Below are 22,182 nucleotides of genomic sequence, written 5' to 3'. Positions count from 1 at the left end.
GGGAGGAACATTCCAAGGAAGAATAGATGGCCATCTTTGCCAAAGCTACAAAAGTCAAATAGTATTAGACAAATATGTTCTCCAATTTAGCAACCTGAGCCACCAACAACTTCTACAAGAACTATTTCAGTGAAGTTTTGGGGATAAAATACAGGTAAATATGCACTGAAAAGTAAATGCAAGATGAAGAAGAGGAGACACAGTATGTGGATAATTATTTTAAATTTTTTTTTTAATAAATGAAGGTAGAGAAAAGGGATGGAAGATAATGTAGAATGTGGGAATAAGGGAGTTTTACTTATGGTTAATGAAATTTATTCTGATATATTGAATATATGAGGCAATTAACACATTGTGCAATATTTCATAGGAACAGAAAGCTAAGAAATAGCCAGAATTAACTCTTAGTTGAGTAATAGTCAAGTATTTTTATTGATACAAGCTATCACCTATCTTGATCATTTCCATACCTGATTATAAATATATGTTACTGACAATAATAATCCACTGAACAACTAGTTTGAAACAACTTTCTTATGTAACTGTCTGGAGCAATCATGGGAAACAGTAAGATATCCTTTATCTGAAGGTGATCTTGGTAAAAAACAATTTTTTAAAAAAGACTTACATGGAAAATTTACTTTTATCGTGATAACAAATAAAGCTCTACATCTCAAGATCATGGCTAGTGTGTCAAGAGAGAAGATATGTATTCAAAGGGAGCATGAGCTGTGCATGGTTCCAAGGCATCTTTTCTAAGTGATGTTGGCCAAGGTTACCACTACATATGCTTTCTGTGGTGGGCTCAGAGCAGAGATGCCACCAGCACTGTAAGGCCCTTCTAAGGAGGAAAAGACATCCTGAGCATCTGTGTTCTGCTGGTATAAATATGTTGCCTTTACCAATGGGCATGGCAACACAGAGTTTGGGGTAGAACTTTTTAAAGACATTTATTGCCCATTGAAACTATCTCTGAACCTAGCACTTTTCAAGGGAATTTGGCTTTCCCTGCTTTAATCATTTGTGTTTCGAAAGCTTCTACTTGGACTAGAAAGAGTTGAACATTAAAAAACTTGCATATTAGAGTATAAGACTCAAAGAACTATTAAATGCAGGAGTTCTTCTTGTGGACTGAGTGTTAGCTAACCTTCAGGATTTTTGGCTCAAAGAATTTTCAGAGGACACATAATCTTATGTGTTTTGATAGATGAGAGCATAATTCCTTATCTTGGCAAAGAAATCAAGTTCAAGAACCAACTCAGCTACATGCCCAAAAGATAAGGGAGAATTTCCTCTGTTTATGTTCTGAAGCACTGTCTCCTCAGTCAGAGATGGTCCTGGGTGGAAATAATGTACAGATTACTGTTACCTGATTCTGACCCTAGCTGGGGAGTTCCTATTTGCTCCCATTTGGCCTCTTCAAAATATGTTTGACTACTTTCAATGATAGAGAAGTCCAAGAGAAGAAGGCAAAACATGCTACATAGTGAATTACTTCTCCTAGGTGGCTGCAATAAAATCTTTAATCTAAAATTGTGGTGTATGTGTGATTATTTGTCCGTTTACTGCAGGGAACTGTTAAATAGGGCATTTGGGAATGAAGGACATCTAATCAACATGTTTGCTGCTGTTTTAGGATTCACTGATTGTTAATATGGTAGTGCCTCTGCTGTTTCATAAAGGTCATGTTGTCACATAAATTTTGCCTGCAGAAGCTCATTCACGGAAAGGTGAGGGCTTGAGGAAGAACAGGGTAATATGACAGTCTCAGGAAGATACATTTATGCACAAGCCTTTGATGAGGAATAGGGAATGAAACTCAGATAGCAGTAATTCCATTTCTTTAATTTTTGTTTTGTACTGCCCTGTTTCATAAAGTGATTTATAGAAACATAAAACAAATGAATATAATTAAGTGATCTAATTTAGAAATGATGGACTTTTAAAGGTGATTATTGAATTTACCTTTATGCAAAAATTCTAAGCTTTTGGAATGTTGGGTTTTGGTCATTCTGTGTGTGTGTGTGCATGTGTGTATGTGAGTGAGTATACATGTGTTCATGTCTAAAATGATTAAAAGTGAAAGGATAATATGATTTTAAAATGAAAGCTTTTTGACAGCCCTCATGTACATAGTTCAGAATTGAAAATAATATTTTACTGTTATTTTTAATGGTAGTTAGTGGCAAACTGATTTGGTCAAAGTATAAAGCGCTCATTGAATCAGGATTTTTATTTTGTTTGCTTTTCGTTCTTTAATAGGAGGGTGAGACCTTAGCATTTTACCAAGCCTAGTACTCACTTTCAACATCATGAAACCAACCCTACCCTATAAGCCAGTCCATCACAACCATACATAGTCCAAACCATAAGCAGATAAAATTCATTTGAGGAAGCCCTAGAGTTATTTGCAGCCATCACCTTAGATTCTACTTGCTTTTTCTAGAATTGCCTTCTCTGGCCATATTTCTGAATAATTCAAACCCTTAAATTTAAAGTTTTTTTTTTAAATTGAGACAAAATTGACATATTCTTAGATTTAAGTTTTAACTTTTTCTCTCTATTGCATCAGGTTCTCAACTTATTTGATTGATTGTGGCTTAACTCCCTGGCTCTTACCATGCCTGAGTTTATTAGGTAGAACTGGGTATGACACCCTGTTTTTGGGACCTCTGACTCCAACCCTGACTCAAAGGTAGCCCTGGTACCTACTGAGGGCACACTCAGAAAGATTATTATTCTCTGTCACCTTACCACTTTAATAGGATCACTTAAACCCCTATGTGAACAATCACTTGAGTGTGGCTTCAGGTGTCAGTCACTGAAGTTTGGCAGTGAACTAATAAATTCATCCTGAATTAGCCGCTATGCTCAGGCATTTGTGTCTTAAAAGAATGACCAAAAGGTAATCAGATCAGCTTCAACCCCATTACATACATAATAATCTTGTAGAATCTCTTCTTTTTTTTTAAAAAAAGTAGTAACTTTAAAGCACTTATTGAGGAGAATTTCCAGGATAAGAACAACTTTACTATAAGCAGTTCTCAAAGCATCCTTTCTGGCAATCTATGAGATCAGAACTATTTTCATAATAATCCTAACACGATATTTCTTCTGTATTCTCATTCTCTCACAGTGTATAACAGAGTTTCTCAGAGGCTGCATGATGTGATGATACCATTGCTGTACAGCTAATGGAACAGGTGCTTGTGTAATCTTGGGTTTTAAACATTTCTCAGTTTTAATTTCTAATATGCTAAATAGCTATAGATATAACCTGTAGAAATAAAAGTACTTTGGATCCTCAAAATTGAGAATTTCTGATCTGGGTTATTGAAATTCATGCCCTGCTACTTGCATTTTTTGATCTAAAAAAAACGAATTATTTTTTTATTGTTTTATCTCCCAAGGTTTTCATCATTATTTACACCAATGAAAAGCTGCCTTGTTCAGAACATTTTCCTTCAAGGTGAATTGTATGGTATTTTAAATATACATATGCAATTTAAAATAATTAGACTATAGTTTCAAATGCCAGGATCCTCAATAATATCAGATTTATAAACTGCCAGTAACTTACTTAGCCTGTCTGTGCCTCAATTTCCTCATATGTAAAATAGAGATAATTCTAGCCATGTCAAATGGTTGTTTAAGTTATGCAAAATAGCACATTTAAAAAATATTTATTTTTAATTGAGATATACTTGACATATAACATTGTATTTGTTTTAGGTGTATAACATGATGATTTGATATATGTATATGTTGTGAAATGATTACCACAATAATTTTAGTTTAAATTAATCATTACACATAATTAAATATTTTTCTTATGAGAACTTTTAAAATCTACTCTCTTAGCTACTTTGAAATATACAATATGATATTATTAGTTATAGTTACCATGAGTGAGCACATTTAAGGTACATAGAGCACTGCTTAGCACATAGTGGCACTTAGCAAATATTAACAATTAGCCGTGACCATTATTTCTACCCATTTGATTAATATTAAATGAGAGCTTACATTTAGAATTGGGGTCAACAAAAATTGTAAGATTAATTATTTTGGAAATAATAATAAAAGTCCAAGAGGAAGTTTAACTTTATTTTTGTATATTTTCCTTACACACCAATTTGATGAATATTTTTCATTTATTAAGTGGTTAGAATGAAACTTTGTAATTGTTCTTCAGATCTTTAATTGGATTAGTTGGGGGTAGCAGAGCTTAGAATGGAAATAATATTAAAAGAGAAGGGGTAATAGTAATAAAGATTTGACAGTCTTATAAAATATGAATGTAAGAATCTGACCTATAATTTTAGGTTATTCGATGGTTGACCTGTTTATTTTAACTCTAGAAAAAGGAGTAGAGGCTAAAATGCTTACTATATGCCACATTCAATTATTTGTAGTTGCTTTTTTAAGGCTAAAATCTACTTCCAAATGCTGAACATTCACTTTTACTCCAATATATACACTCTTAGGATTAGTGTTAAAAACTACAGCACAAATGAATGATTTTCTGTATGGTAAGTAAGGTCCAGTTTGGTGAGGGTAATGATTTGTGACATGAACCTGAATAAGCTACTATAATTGACATAGTCCAAAATATCAGTCTGATTACAATACTCTCAATTGCAGCTTTCTTTTAAACTACTTCTGTCTTGAACTTGGGGAATGATGTCATTGTGTCTCACTATATACATCTTCTATGTATATAAAAAGATCTGTATTCCCTAAAATTTTACATGTAAAGATCTGAATAAACAATTTAGATGGCTTTCATGTTCAAATAATCCTCATTTCAGTTGGGGAAAGGGAGTATTGGGGTTATAATAGGATGGAATTGGAACATAGTCTCAGGACCATTTGAAAACGTTCTTCAAATATTTCCCATAGAGGAAAAAGCAAGCTGAAGAGCTGAAGTACCATTTACTGGGCATTACCCAACCCAGAGGGAGTCTGGTGGCACCTATAGATTAATCCTTTGCTTAGGCTATGTTAGATCTCAGTACCAGAATGAAAATCAGTCAAAATACCTATTTTGTCTGATTTCAGCCTGACTTCAAACTGAAATCCTTATTGCAACACAATTTATGCAAATGACTCCCTATCAAGAGTACACTCATCAGTATAAAGTAGCAGAGAACTTAGAACAGAGTAAGGGAGTAGCTTTGGCGACCAGCCCAGATTTTTCTTACTTGGTACACCTTTTTCCAGGTATTGCCTTTAGTTCAGTGAACTGGATGAAAGAAGAACACATCATACAAAGAGCAAAGGGCCATAGAGAACATGAGCTGCTTTTTTGCCTAGCACAGTCAGTGCTCTGAAGGGTAAAAAGGACAGCCGAACACATGCTTGATGACCTCTACCTTTAAAGGAAGGGCTAATGATATGTTTTTATCTCAATAAATGTACAGTAGCACTTCTTTTTTAGGATAGACTAGGGATGACACGAGTGTGGGAAGGAAAGTCCTGAAGGAAGCTGTATGCTTTCCTTTAGCCAATAAATTTAACCCATCTTATTAAATAAGTGCTTCTGATTTACAGTGTATCCAACTAGGATCACATAATTAAACAAAATTGGCATAATAATAATACCTTCTCACCTGTGACAGTTGGAAATGATTAAGATGTTCAGAATCTATTTCTGAACATCTATCTATCTATCTATCTATCTATCTATCTATCTATCTATCTACCATCCATCTATCTATCATCTATCTATCTATGCCCTAGACTAATGATTGCAAAATCTAAGTCTTTTTGCACTCCAAATATCTATTGGTCATGTTTGTATTGAATCTATGTATATATCTCATAAGCACTTCAAAACTTTTCTAGGATTGTTTTTCTGTCGTCAGTCTTCTAAATCAATTATGGATATTTTCTACTATGAAGTCACTTTTCTAAACAGACAACTTTGAGCTCTTTCTAGGCCCCACCACTCTCTTATTTTTCTAATTTAGTTGATCTCTATGTCCTAGCATTCCATTTTTCAGATATCTACAATCTCATCCCTTCATTGTCATCTTCACTTTGAGTTCAAACATTTATCTTCCTTCTTGAAAACTATCTCCTTCTCCTAAAAATTGTGTTCTTCAAGACCATCCTTAAGAATGCTACCTGAAAGTAAGATATCATGTCACTATAATAAAAATACTTCAATGATTCTTTAGATTTTAGGAGGAGAAGATAAATGAATGATAAATTAAATGAGAAAAAAATCAATGATTACTTACTACATTTTAGGTGCTATGCTTGGAATTGGAAATACTGTGTTTTATTTAATCTTCATGACAATGGTGTAAATGGAAATAATAATACCTATTTTACAGGTGAGGAAACTAAGTTTTAGAGAGGTAAAGTAACTTGTCCAATTTATAAGTGGAAGTGCCAGGATTTAGGCCTAAATTTGGCTGACTCTTTTCTCCTTTGACTCTTTTCGTATGTCCCATTTGCATTTGCAGAGCCTATCAGCTTCTCCTATGACTCCAGCTTTTAGTATTCACCATTCCCTTTATTTTCAGCTCCCCCACTCATTCTTCAGCAGCACTTCCCTTCTTCTTGCTTTGTAAACCTTTCTTTATGACAAACTACTTCTTTAAATCTTCCTTGATTTCCCCAAGCTTCTACAGTATCTGTGTTTAGCTTCATTATGGCAGATATAATGGTTTATTGTAATCATTTTTGTGTTTCTTGCTTTCTCAATGGCCTGTGACCTTTCTAAGGGCGTCTCTTTTCAGCTGAGAATGTCTACAACATTGCACAGTGTCTAACACAAAGCAGGCACAACAGATACTTGGCTGGACAAATGCATAACTGAATGAATAAATGTTAAACAAAGAAAAGCAATGTATAATTCACAAGACTCTACCAATTCAGCTGAACACTGACATGAGCAAACATTTACCTTTTGTCCCCTTCCCACTAGAATGTAAGCTTTAGAAAAAGGGAGTTTTTTATACGATTTGTTCACTGCCATGTTCCTTGCACCTACAGCTGTGCCACACTCATAAAAATTACTCAATAATTGTGTATTAAGTAAATTAATCTCACCATATTACTAATTCCTAGAATCTCATATAAGAGGAGAATATTTAGGTCAGTTTGTTTATTAAAATGTTTGAGTGTCAAATATGTGCCCAGCACCATGCTAAGTACTGGGAATAAAAAGATAAATAAGTATTAAGGAGCTTACATTTTAATGGGTGATTACTGATAATGTCAATATAGTTATTTTTATGAGATACACTGATGGATGAAATAAATAGTTTTCTGGAATCATGATAATTTTTAAATTTACAAATTCCTTCTAAATTTTATTGATTAAACTGTGGTCCTCCTCAGGGATTTTTTATATGGCAGAGTAATAGCCAACACAAAAGAAGAGGTGGCAATTAGTGTGACAACATATGGCCCACAACTTCTGTCATATGTGAATTTATAATAATTTTTGAAAACCTAAAATTTTGCATAAAACTTTAAGGATTTCTCTGTTAAATATAAGATATTTACATTTCCATTTCCTAGAAGATAATCATTATCGTTGTTAATCTATCTAAAACAAATTCTATAGATAAACAATCCATAAAAATCAATATCTTTAGTCTCTGTTTATAACCATCCTCTGTTATAATATCCAAAAAACATGAGCAAGTTGCCATTGTTAGCTCAAAGGTATTTTATCTTAAATATTATTTCATAAGTCAGTAAAATAGAATAAAATGTTTGGTATTAAATAAAACTATGATGAGGAAGATATTACTGAGAATTGTTAAGAAAAGACTAGTGCTTTTTTTTTCAATTAGAGGTTTTTAATTTTTCTTTTTACACTTATGCCATGAGTTCATATGAGTTCCAGTAATTCAGGCTTCTTTCCATTGGTTCTCACACAGTGGTCTTCTCTTGGTGGAGCAGGCTGGTGCTTCAGTTGAACCCACATACCTTTCTCTTTGGCTTCCTTCTTTTTCTGATCATTTTCCTTCACATGTTTCTAGAAGCTGTCTCAGCTCTTAGAGTGCTTAATATGCTCAATATGTACCTTAATTCTCTTGGCAGGATTCTTTCCCTTAACTTGTTTATTTACAACAATGCACACCACATGTTGGTTAACACTGTAGATTACCAGGTTTGCCATAGTAACATTCATGAGGCATTTCTTTTTGAACAGTGCCCATTCCTTTGATGTCTACAATATATCCTTTCTTGTAGATTTGCATGTATGTGACCAAAGGGAGAACTATATGTTTTCTAAAATGCCTAGAGAACACATACTGGGTGCTTCTCTTCTTTTTCTTTGTGGCGGTCATTTTGGGGAATTACTGGAAGATGGTCATTCCAGTCAAAAGGTACAAGGATGAGTTTTAAGATAAGGAATTGTACTTTCTCTCTCTCTCTCTTCTTGCTCTCCCTGTCTAATAACTTTATTTTTTGTGTGTTCTGATATAGGGACTAGCTAGCTATTTGGACTCCATTATAACCATGATGAGTTTTGGATTTCTGAGAACCTGTGGTGTTGTAGCATCTTGGTCTTGACTTTTGAGGCTATACAAGCACTAATGACCAGTACTCAAGAGTATAATGTAAGGATCTCAGTCCTAGTGTAGTTTGTGATTTAACTTGTAGTATGGGTTACATATATACCTTTACATGAACACTTATTTTTTAAAATCATATTTAGTAGTCAGCACTATTGAATTGTAAACTAATTCTGGAGAAGAGACATGGCTCTGAGCAGGTGCTCAAAAATTGTTGGTTGAACTGGTGTTTAATACTGAAATTAAATTCATGTCTTCCACCCCTTTAAACAAAATAACTTCCAGCCTTTAAACTCCATTTCTGGAGTTCCTAACTTATTTAGAAACTATGGATCTTCAACTTTTTTTGTTGTTCATTCTCATTTTACTTCATTTGTGTAGCCCCATCCTTAACATACATATCCAGAATAAAAAGGTTGTAACTTATGTTCTCAACTATAAAGCTGACAGTGATACCAGTTAACATGTATTAGCCTGACTTGTGAAAGTCCCAAATTACTGGCAGTATTCTAGCCTTTACAAGTAAAATCAATGAGTTAAATTGGTTAGAACAAATAAGGTGACAAAGGGTAATGATGAATGGCAGAAAGAGCAAGAAACCTGCAATTTAGGAACCAATAAAGCAATAAAGTCATTGCAGTTAGCTCTGCACAGCAACTTGACAAAGCATATTAGATAGTTAATTATATGTTTTAAAAGTGATTTTATTGTTTTCTCCTGTGAAGTTAAAAGGAGGGTTGCTTATTGAGTATTTTCCTTGGATGAAAAATCAGGATCTCATTCAAATGAGAATTATGGAGGAAGCCATTTGGCAAGGGTGTTTAAGAGATTGAATTGGGTAATTTGAGCTCTTCAAGGAATAGGTTTCATTTTCACCAGATTGAAAAACAAATCAATTGCTTATTAGCAGTGTAGCTCTATGAACAAGGTGTTCCTTTTAATGCATATGTCAGATGTGTATTATGGATCTGATTGGATAAATACAAGCAAAATATAATTCTTCACCATTGAGCCCTTACAGGAAAGAACAAATTGTACAATCTTAACCTCTGAGTCAATCTTTTAGTTAGGTCATAAGAGCTGCATAGAATGGGAGGTGAAGTTTGGGGAGATAGAATTTCTCAGGACTTCTATAAGTAGTTCCCCTTCCTGGGCCTCTGTGATATCAAACTTGATTATGACTTGATGGGAGTGTAATTAATGACTGATGTTTTCTAAGGCAAACAATCAGTTTTGCAGCTACATGCTCACTGTCACCTCTGAGGTTCAATGTCAAATGTTGAATAGTCCTGTGACAAACAACTGGCAAACGATAAGGACTTTATCTAACTCAAATTCTGAGTGTCACTGAAAATATTTCAGGCTGCAAGATACTTAAACAACTACATCAGACCATACAGCTACGCTTTATTAACTGACTATGCCATTAGGCTCCAGCAAACTCCCATGATACCTAGATGCTAATAAGAGGATTTCCAGAGCAAATCTGGAAATGATGGGATGAGGAAGCCTGCCCTAGCATGTTGACTTGGAATATATTTATGTGGCTCAGAGTTTCTTCTGTATGACGTTGAACAATAGACAGGTAGATGTATGACAATACTGTCATTGTGAAAGGTAAGAGCAAAAAGTTGAAAGCAGGAGCAGCTTCATGGATGTGTGTGATCAATGCACACACTTGCTGTCCAGTATTTAGAAGCATCCTGCATTGGTTTAATTATCTGCCTTCACTTTCTTGAAACTTTATTTTTTGAACAAGAGGCCCTGCAAATTACATAGGTAGTTCTGGCAAGAAGCACCACACACATACATTAATAAACATATAGAATGTGTGTCACACTTGGCTCCTCTTTAATGATTCAAAGACATTTTACCATTGAAGACAAGAGGTGACTCTATAAGTGGTTGACTAATTTAGCAGTTTCCAATAGTTACATGTTTTTTTTTCAAGTTTATCCTGCAGGTAAATTCTTTAAATATACACATTAACATGAATTTTTCTTTAAAGATTTCAAGTATAATGAGACTGTAAGACAGTTAAAGACCATATCATAAGCAAAGTTATGTTTCGAGGTCTCTACAATAAAATTTCAAAGACGCACAAGAGAAACTTGAATCTGACATGATGCCAAAAGTTACTAAAAAGTTAAAGAAGTCAAACTATTTTAACTAAAAATATGAAAAGCTCTTTGGAAAATTTCAATAAACATAGTAAAGTAAATTGCTGATTTTGAAATATCTGATTATAATTTTAAAATTAATTTACCAAATAAAGAGAAAAAATCAGATAAATGATCAAATAAACAGAAATTATCCTGGTATTTAGAAATTAATGGTAAGAAAACAATTTTTGGATCATACAAGAAGCAGTGATTTATCACAAAGAGAAAGTTTTCATATAAATTAATGAAAAAGCTCTTGATTTAATAATACTGAATAAGAATAAATTATCTATATGATAATATATACTGATATATAATATAATTATATACATATTACTGCACAATCAAATTTGAAGTGTCCTGAAATCTTAGAGTTCATATATAAGAAACTTGATAAAAGTATGCCCAAATTTAATAACATTACAACATTTTATATGACATTTCTGATAATAAAGAGTGAAACTGAAAGAAGTTTTTCTGCACTATCAATTTAAAACTTTTGATTCAATTTTCTAGAGGGTAGACAATTATCTTTTTATTCATATATAGAAAGTATTATAAAATATTATATTGTTATATAACAATAGAGGCCATCAAAAGATCTGTAGCTGAAAATGTAGGTAAAGGTACTACAAAAGTGTTTCATTAAGTTAAACTACAATGTTCTATATTTCTTGGTAATATTTATGTTTGTGAGTTACTTCAAATTTGCCAATTATTGTAGCTTCTTTTATCATTTTAAATAAATATTTATTTCTAAAACATCTAATTTGATATTTACAGTTTTGTATTCTTTTTCAAGTGCTAACTGATCTCTCCCCATTTGATGTTCTTCAAGCCCCACAAAACTTGGCTTCTCTTCTGCCCATTTCAAAAATTTATTTAAGAAATGAGGATACTTGATCTGATTTTCTGATCCTAGAGTCAGTGGTTTAAGTTTATCCTTTCATCTTAAACTCAACTAAGATCCTGTAGACTTTTCTAGTTGTAAAGTGAATAGGTATCCAAAAGGAAAGGATTGCTCCACTCCACTGCCTTCTTGAACTTTGGGCTTTTGGGGTGAGGTAAGTAGGGCATTTGAGAGCATTTGACAATGTACCCAATTTCATAAATTAATGAGGTTTCAGAGACCCAAGGGTGATAAGGCATATGTTGATGATAAACATAATTTAGTCCAAAACATTTTCTTTGTAAATGAGAAGAATGAGGCCCAGAAATATCACACTATTGATAAATAGAAGAGCTGGTGTTGGAATGCAGGTTTAACTCTTCTTCCAGTTCTTATCCCATTAACTTTTTTACTCATTCATTTAACCAACTGGGTGCTTTCGGAATGACAGATACTCTCTAAGGTACTAGAGATTCAGCAACAAACAAAACAGACAATCTCTGCTTGAAGTGCTTCAGAGGATAGTGTAAAGGGCAGACAATCAAGAAAGAGTAAAGTATAAAAAGTACTGGTATAGAGATTTCAGCCTTTCTGTCCCTATGCCCAGTACCTGACCTGTTCATACTGGATCCTTATAAATGAGACTAGTATCTGTGGTTATTTTGAATCAGGAAAATTCACTACTATTCTTTCAGGACACTGTAATCCCAAAAACTCAAGGATCACTGACATCCTGTGGTCAATTCTTTCATCCTACTTATTAGGCAATTTCATTTTATTAAGTTCATTTTGGTGGAAATTTATCTATGAAAGTTCAACAGTAACATCACATTCCCGGTGGAGTCTTAATTTGAGACAAGAAGTAAAGGCCACTCAGAAGCATATGGAAATAATACTATGTAGTGATAAGATCTGAAACAGGTAAAAAGCACGAATATATTCTATTAAAACACGAAATAGATAGGACTTTAAGTCTGACTATTATTAGAAAATTAAGTCAATTTTTCTGTGATTGAGAAATTATCAGGCATGAAGGAAAAATTGTAATTTTTTGAGGAGAAGATGCAATATTACATTTTAAGCAAGATAGATTTGAGGTAATGCTGGAACCTTCAAGAAAATAATCCAGTATCGATAGAGCTGTGGACAAGAACTTCAGGTGTTCATAAGATCTAGGAATCCTTTGCAGGAGGAAAAGAGTTGAATTATGGAAGTGAGGGAAGCCTACAAGAAAGACACTGTGGAGCAAGAAAAGCAGATGGTCAAAACGGAAACTAGGGGCTGCTCAAAATTACAGAAGTGACTCATTGGATTATAAAGAAATGGAGGACCAGGAGGGGAAGTAGGGTGACACAATCTGGTTAGAGAATAAGTGCTAAAAAAATATATTGAACTTGGAAAGAAGGCATTCTTGAAAGAGTTTTCTAATACTACAATTTCAATAGAGGCAATTGTAAGGAATTGGTGGTTAGAAGCTAAAGAATTTAGACATTTGTAGAAAAAAAAATTACAAGGTTTAAAAAAAATCATCCAAGAGGTCTACATATTTGTATGAAAAAGAAAGAGCCTGTAGAAAGCAAGAGACTTCTGCTCATCAGGCAAAATTCTCCTTGGTGAAACAAGTAAAATATTTGTATCAGAAAGTAGAAAATTCCTTAAGGAGCCCATTTTTACTTCTGTCTCACCAGTCTTGGTTTCAAGAGAGATTATCAGCAGAGACAGAAGACCAATGTGTGTCTCATCCCTCTCATTCCCTTTAGAGGGAGCTCTGTTTATATGAGAGCTGGAAGCATGTGCTGTTAAAGGTGCAGAAGATACTATTAAAATGGCAGAATATCTGGACCGTACTTCATTGAGACTACCTGGAAAATAATGGCTGCTTGCATGGTTGGTTATATTAGAGTGGAGAACTCAAAGTATTTCATAAACATTTTTTAAAAACTGGATTTTGGTGTAAGTTCAGAAACTTTAACTATGAAGAAAATGGCTATTTTTCTTTCTCCTAGAATTCTTTCCTAAATAGTAAGATGGAAATGTTACATTTTAAAAATGTTGGATAGAGTATTTACTTAGGACAAAGACTGAACTGGGTTTTAATATCACTTTTGTTACATCATGGCTGGGAGATAATGGGTAAGTTACTTATTTATTCAATTTCTTTACTTATAAAATATAGATAATAATAATATATCTAAAATACCAACTATAGTTCTGGGTACATAATAAGTCCAATAATGATACATACTGATAGCCTATCATTCTATTCTCCATAGGAAGGATTTCATGACTTTAAAAATCTAAAGACCTATAATTTCTTCAACATTAACCCAATCTAAAAATTTATGGCCAAAATGCCTTCATAAAAGGATTGTTTGATGCTTTTATCTGTTCTAGAAATATACCATTAATTGATAAAATATGAAAGATAAAAACCAAAAAGATATGTAGCTGGACTTGAAAGCACGATAAACTCTCTGAGGAGCATTAACACATGCAACGTACAGGGCCGAAGCCACAGCTACTTGGGGCACTGGGTCCGTAAGTCAACAAGTGCACCCAGAATTGAATTATTTCTATCAGAAAAGGAGAATGAAAATGCTTCATACAAATCCAAAGCCAGGCTCATAACTGAAGCCAGGGCTGAGGGTGGATGAGGCTCCCTCAAAAATGAAAGAAGAATGAATATCAAAAATGTGCTGACCAGTGCCTGGGATAGAACTTTAAGAAAGCTGTAGACTTAGGAGGGCGGGAAGACACAGACAGGCTCAGCCTTTCTACAGGAAATAAATCAAAGCTATCTGTTGGCTCTGAGATTTATCAAAAATCACTACCAAAGAAACTCAAAATTCCATTAAAAGATTTGGTTGTGGAGTTGTAGGAAGGTCTGGGTGGAGGCAAACTCAAAACTGCTAGACCTGTCTATGTGGAAGTTTATGTGGGGGAGGGAGCAAGAGAAATAAGCGAAAAATCATAAAATCCTTTACATGAACTGAATCTATAAAATAAAACCCCTAAATATGTAAATAAATATAAACTTAAGACAATTAACAAAACCAATAGTCAGATTCACTGTATGTGAAATTAATATATTTGGAAATTCTAATGAAGACTTTAAAATGTCAGCCAAGGGCACTGTAGAAAGTGGGGTTGGTAGCCATGTAGACATGAATGTTCTGTCACCTCTTTCTAAAAGCTGTATGAGTAAAACAGAGAGCAAAAACATATATCCACAACTTGTATCTATAGGATTTTCAGGAGGCAAAGAAGACTGCAAATTCTAATTTACTAGATGTGGGACATAAAGACTGGAGTGAAGCAGAGATAGACTCAGAGTCTACATAAATGGAGGGAGTATAATGACCATGCACAGAAGACTGATGAAGGTAGAGCACAATGGTAGGAAGAAAAAATAACAGGAGGAGAGAACAGCCGTATGCATGGTAACTCCTGAGAACAGATCTGAAATAGTCAGAACACTGGCAACAAAGATCAAAGAAGGGACCAGAGGAGGCGGTTTGGGGAAGTCATTGCTTCTGAAAGAAAAAGAGAAAGGCACACAGGAAGACAACAGTGTCACCTGGCAAAATCAACTGATGGTGAGAGGTGGAACACACTTTGGATGATAAAGGCCTTAATGAAACAAGATTTAAAGATTCAGTGTGGAGTGGGGCAAATTATAAATGAGCACAGAACACAAAACAGGAAACAAAGCTTTCTAGCAGATGAAACAAATCAGAAAAATCGCACCAGAGAGTGAAGGAAACCTGTAACACAGGATCCCGATGTGAATTTTAAATAATTAAACAAGAATTATAAGTAATTTAAAAAGTATTTGTAGATATAGAATAACGAGTAAATTGAAATTCAATAGAAATAAAGAAGAGAAGGAAAAAGAGCAGGGGTGACAAAATTCAATAAAGAAATTCAGGAAAAAGGTAAAATTATCTTAGAAATGAAGATTATATGAGAAAATATGCAAGGGAGAATGGTTTTCATTAAAAGTATAGTAAATGCTACTAAGGGTATAAATGAGAGAAGCCAAGAAATTGAAAGACAGTTAAAGAGATTCCATACTCCCTAAGACATATTTAAAAACACACATGGTTGACATATACACACTGGGTGAAAATTAAAGAATGAGAAAAGATTAGCTTGGAAATATAAACAAAAGCAATGGTAGAGGTTAAAATCAGACAACACAGAACTAAAGGAAAACTTGTTAAAATGGGTAGAAAGGGATTACTCAATATTACAAAGAACAATCTACAAGAAAGATTTAATAACCATTATCTTATATGGACCTAATAGCATAATCTAGAATTATAAGAAGCAAAAATTATCATAAATTGATTTTTAACCTATTTTTATTCAGAAATGGGAGAGCAAATAGACTATAATTAGAATATATATAAATTATATAATTAGAATATATATAAAAATTAGAATATATATGGAATATATATATGAACTTGAACTCTCACATGGGTTCTAAATAAAGATTGACCATATGACCACACAAAAGATCTCACAAAAAGTTTCAACACATTTTGCCTTGTGATTTTTAACATTTTATTTTTAATTATGGTGAAATATTTATAACAGAAAATTCATTATCTCAAATATATTTTTTTCTTTATTGTTGAAGGAGAATGAGCTAGTTGGGGTGCCACCATTCACAAACAGGTATGTCAGAGACCAGTGATCCTTGGCACCTTGCTCTCCCCTGTTTCGGTCTAATCCATCTCAAGCCCAATGTATCACCCCACTAAAAGCCCAACTCACTTCCTTTTGTGCCCAGCACCTGTCTCAGGACCACACCCCATTTCATGAAGCAATAACATCTTGCTCTCAGTGAGCTATTACCTGCTCAACCATTCTGGGTTTATTATTTCTTGTGGGATGGAGGCAAATCACACTCATTCTTTAGAGTCCATGTGCGGACTGCCCTCACCTCTTCACTAGTTTCTTCCCTACCCAATCCTCCTCAACCTTCTAAGCCTTCTCCTTCCTGAATGTCCACACTCCACCTGTCCCAGGGCCTTTGCACATGCCATTGTCATTCTTCAGTTCCCTATCCTTTTCACATGGTTTTCTATCTCAGCCTTCAGCTACTTGGTCTCCCTGACTAGGTAACCTCCCTAAAGTGTGTTGGTGTACACGCATCAACAGGCCAGCTCTGTCATGGCATTTTTCACACTTGTACTTTTTTTCTCCTTCTCCCTTCCCAGCTTTATTGAAGTATAATAGACAATAAGTTTCTCATACATACAGTATACAATTTAATGAATTTTTTCAATTATAGTTGGCATACAATAATATATTAATTTTAGTTGTACAGCATAGTAATTAGAGATCTATATAACTCACAAAATCAAGTACCCCTCATCCTTCTTACATATTTTTTATAACATTGTTGACTTTTTTTTTTATGTTACACTTTATGTCTCCATGACTATTTGTATCTATTTGTTTGTACTTCTTAATCTCTTTGCTCTTTTTCACCATTCCCTCCAACCTCACTTCCCATCTATTAGCCCTCAAAATATTCTTTGTATCTATGAGTTTGCTTTTGTTTTTGTTATTGTTATTCTGTTCTTTATATTCTACATGTACATAAATTCATGCAATATTTGTCTTTAATTCACTTATTTCATTCAGTGCAATCCTCTCTAGGTCCATCAAGGCAATATCTTTTTCCAAACTCCTCCTTTTAGTCTGTGTGTCTTTTAATCTGAAGTGAATGCCTTGAAGACTGCATATACACAGGTTTTATTTTCTGTTGCATTCAGCTTCCCCATCTTTTGGTTGGAACACTTAATTATTTTCCATTTGAAGTGCTTGTTAAAAAGAATGTAGTTATTACCTTCCTTTATTCATGATTTTGATGCATGTTTTTTTCTTCTTAAACAAGTTCCACCAATAATTCCCGTCATATTGGCTTGGTGTTGATGAATTACTTTAGCTTATTTTTGTCTGGGAATCTCTTTATCTGTCCTTTGACTCTAAATGACAGCTTTGCTGGATAAAGTATTCTTGGTTGTAGATCCTGGGTTTTCCATCACTTTAAATATTTTGTGTCAAGCCCTTCTGTCTTGCATAGTTTCTTTTGAGAAATTGGCTCCCAGTCTTATGGGAGCTCCCTTGCAGATAACCAACTGCTTTCTCTTGCAGCTTTTAAGATTCCCACTTTTTCTTTAACCTTTGGCATTTCAATTATTATATGTCTTGTATGGCCTCTTTCGGTTCAAATTTTTTTTTGTGGGGTTGGGGGGTGGGTATTCTCTGAGCTTCCTGGGATTGTTTGTCTATCTCCTTCACCAGGTTAGGAAAGTTTTCCATCATTATTTTTTCAAATAACTTTTCTACTTCTTGTCCTTCTTCAGGTAACCATATGACGTGGATGTTGTTTCCCTTAATTTTGTCCCATAGGCTCCTTAAATTATTATTATATTCTTGGGTACTTTTCTCTTGCCATTCTGCTTGGGTGTCTTTGGCTTCCGCATTCTCTGTATTAGTAAATTGATCCTCTTCTTCCTCCACTCTATTGATTTTTTCTAATATACTCTTCATCTCACATAATGTATTCTTCATTTCTGACTGGTTCCTTTTTTATAATTTCCACTTCCATTTTTATGTTTTTTTTTTTAATCTCTGTTAAAATTCGCACTGAGTTCATCTACATTTCCCTTAATTTCATTCAACATCTTTATAACCATTGTTTTGAACTCTACGTCTATTAGAAATCTTGACTCCATTATTCCTGGATCTTTGTTCCATTCTTTCATATGATTTCTGCTTCTTTGTCTTCCCATTTTGGCTGCCTTTCTGTGTCTGCTTCTATGTACTAAGCAAAGCTCCTAAATCTTCTAGTCTTATTAGTATGGCTTTGTGCAGTAGGTGTCTAGCAGCACAGTTCAGAGAGGGGTTCAGCTGCAGGCCAAGTTTTGCCTCAGCCTGTGCCCTTCTTGGGCCAGCTGTTAAGATTCAGTAAGCAATTCACAGATGCTGTGCTTATAGTTGCCTCAAGAAGCCACACCAGAAATCGAGGTCAGCTGCCACCACTGTGTGTCTTGGCGCTGTTCAGCAAGTGGCACAGGACCCACCAGGGACACAATGGGATGCGGCTTGGGTAGGGCTGTGAGTTGAGGGAGGCAGAGTTTCAGGGAATCCTCTGGGTGGAGCAACCTCTGTTATCCAGTTTGATAAAGTCTCAGCTATCAATGGGAGTGGGGAGGACTCAAAAAAGAAACAATAGATTCCGCTAGCACTTATGCTCAGAAGAAAACCTCATGTCTGGCCCTCGCTCTGACAACTCAGTGTCCCCCTCTAAGGTCCTGGTGTACCCTGAGCAGCTGAGTGAGCAGGCCCATCACCAGGAAAGTTTGTGTCCAGACACGGCTCCTTTAAGAGACGTCTGCAGCTGCCAACGCTGATGCCGTAGCCTCTGTCCTACTCAGCCACTGGGGATCTGGCAGCCATGAATCTTTGCCCCCTCCTGCCTCCAACTATTGTAGGGTGATTTCTTAGCCTCTTTTCCTACCTCTGATTGTTATGAGCCATATAGAAAGTAGATATAGTCTTGAAGAGTTGGAGACAACGAGGAGGCTATAATACAAGAAAGAAATGTAGATAGTCTCTTAGTAGAAATTTGAGGGGCTGCTGAGAAACAGGAATCAAAGCAGAAAGCAAGTATGGTAAAGTGGCCAGACAAGTGAGGAAAAGAGAGCTGTAGTGACCTCCTACCAAGCATGAGTATTCCAGAGATAAAATTCTCCCCTTCTACGTTAAGTGCAGGTGCAGCTTACTAAATATGACTTACGTAGATAAGTTTCATATACTATCACATATATTATTTAGTTTGTTTCTCATTAACATAGACACTATATGAAATAGAAAATGTAGCTCTTATCGTTGTTGGCAGGTGGGTAGGGGTGAGAAGAACTGAGAAGTAGAGCAAAATATCAGGTAGGTCATCATAAAAATGCTTGTTTTCTTTTGGATAACTTTCTAAATAAATGAATATAAGAGTTATCAAAATTCATGTCTTGAAAACACAAAACCCAACCCAAACCAAAATTTTCATATATATATATTCCTTTTATTTACTTATACATAATGTATGAAATGATACATATCCTTTTTTTCACTGATGAACAGAAAGCAATTTGAAGGCATTATTCCATTGCTTAGAATATTTTACCTTTATTTTTGAGTTTACAAAAATCAATGATGTTTTAAAATTTGCCTTTACCCTCAATTTCCAAAATTTGATGAATATATTATTACTAATAATTTTACTTTTTCATGTAAAATTGGCACATTGTGGCAAATAATTGAAAGTTATTATATAAATTGGCCACAAAAATATTTAGAGTCTAGTTTAATTTTACTTTTTTTGTCAGTGCTGAAATATTATTTTTTGTGACTCGACTACAAAAAATTTAATGAAAATGTCTGGTGTTATTGTGTATGTCGTTTTCCTTTGCTTTTTCTTTCAGTTTTCCTACAAGGAAATAATATAGGAAATAAATCTTGTTTTTACCAGGCACTGGGTTTCATTTTTGTAAATGGGATGGAAGTGATTTATTATACATAGGTGAAAGTGAGTAATTGGTGATGAACCAAGAGCAGAAATAGAACAGAAGACTATATGATGCATGGCACCTTCTTTCTAAGACTTTGTGCTGCCATGATTCCAGAAATTCTCCTTGTGGACTTGTGAGATAGCCTGCTATCACAGAATATCAATTTTTTTTTATGTAAATGTAAATATATCATAGAATGGTTAAACTATTTATTTAAGATTATAGCACAAGATTCTAGATGAAACAAATATGGTCTAAAGCCAAGTTCTCTTCTCCATGTCTGATTTTTACTTTTCACTCTAATATTATATTAGTCTTAAATAGTTGACATGGAACCTGATTCCTTTTAAGTAGTTCTTCACCTGGCTAAAACAATACCACTTAAAAATCTTGGGTGGGTTATTAATTGCTCTAAATTTGTTTGCCACTCTGTAACATTAAAATAATAGGAGTATTAAAATTATATAGTGTAATTTTGAGTTTTGGCTCAAATAATCAATAGCAAATTTTTTGGCATATAGAAAGTGACATGTGTATTGCACATTATTATTATATCATCATCATCATCATCATCATCAAATATTAAGGGATTTTCTGACACTAAGTATAAGTCATTAAATAATGTCCTATAACTTGATTTTTGTATAATTTTTCAAATGTTCATTTTCACATCCTACCAAATTCCTTATTGATTAAAATAAAAATAAATTTTAACATGTTATATAGTAGGCCAGATATTTTTATTAAGTGCATAACTTTTGATTATAATCAAAGAGATCAAAGAAATATGTAGATTTGGGCTTTTATATGTGCATCTGCTTCAAATGTGAGGTCACGGAATGCATATCATAGTATCTGACTCTGATTATACTCCTGGCCTGGTTAACATAATATCTGAGCTCTTCTCCATGTCTGATTTTTACTTTTCACTCTAATATTATATTAGTCTTAAATAGTTGACATGGAACCTGATTCCTTTTAAGTAGTTCTTCACCTTGCTAAAACAATACCACTTAAAAAGCATAGGATAATTATTTGCTAATAATTTTAGTCACCTAAAAAAGTTAATTAACTTTTCAAAGTCCCTTGTGTTTATCATGGCTGGCATTGATATGAGTTTATTGCAGGCATATTTGCTAGAATATAAACTTTTTGAGGACAAAGACAATACCTTATTTTTATTTTGTGTTTTCTGTTATTAAATACCATGGCCATATGTACGTGACTTGCTTTTCACTCCTGCTGTGATGGAAGTTGGACAGTAAAGACATTAAGGAGGACAATAAAACCACGATTTTCCAACATCCCCGTCATGCGTGCCAAACATGATTCTAATTCTTTTCCTGACACATGAAATGAAGTTCTAAAGTCCTGTTTGTATTAGTTTAATTCTGATACCTGAGCTGTCTTTGACTTCTTTTATTATTATTATTATTATTATCATACTCTCTTTGTCACACTGAAATCATCTGCCTATGGAGTTGAGAAAGGATGACTAATTTTTGAGGTGATGAGCACAATGTAGTTTCTTGAAGGTTCTAACATCTCTTATTATCCTATCATAGTACTTTATTTTTTAAATTTTGATAAATGAAAGTTAATTGGAACATTCACTCATTCAACAAATATTTTTGAGTAGTTACTGTCGTTCAGTTGCAATTCTCCATGCGAGATATCTAGTAGAGTGGTGAATAAGACAATTAATGTCCTTTAACTCTTGGAGTTTACATGTTATAGCATGGGAGACACACATTTTATAAGCAATTGCACAAGAAATTATTTAGTTGCAATGCAGATAGTGTTAGGACTCTAAAGAGAAACCTATGAGATCATGTAATAAGAGGATCTTATCTAGTTTGGAAGAACATTTGGGTAAACATTTCCTGGAAAAAATAATATTTTAGATGATTCTTCAAGGATAAATGGAAATTGAGTAGAAAAGGGATAAGGGGAAGTAAGAAAACAACATTCTTAACAAATGTGAATGCAATGAGGTGGGACAG

The 22,182-nt window shown here is 34.0% G+C and overlaps 1 protein-coding gene and 1 pseudogene across 1 annotated transcript in view; one reads left to right on the top strand and one right to left on the bottom strand.

Moving 5' to 3' along the window:
- The window catches only part of ADCYAP1 (adenylate cyclase activating polypeptide 1), a 661,277-nt gene that overhangs the window by 373,109 nt on the left and 265,986 nt on the right, over positions 1 to 22,182 (top strand). The window lies entirely within an intron of this gene.
- Positions 7,552 to 8,561, bottom strand: LOC107520578 (annotated as a pseudogene).

Source organism: Rousettus aegyptiacus, unplaced genomic scaffold, assembly GCF_014176215.1.
Source record: "Rousettus aegyptiacus isolate mRouAeg1 unplaced genomic scaffold, mRouAeg1.p scaffold_m13_p_12, whole genome shotgun sequence".
Lineage (NCBI taxonomy): Eukaryota > Metazoa > Chordata > Mammalia > Chiroptera > Pteropodidae > Rousettus > Rousettus aegyptiacus.
The sequence above is the reverse complement of the archived record's forward strand: the minus strand, read 5'-3'. Positions and strand labels throughout refer to the sequence as shown.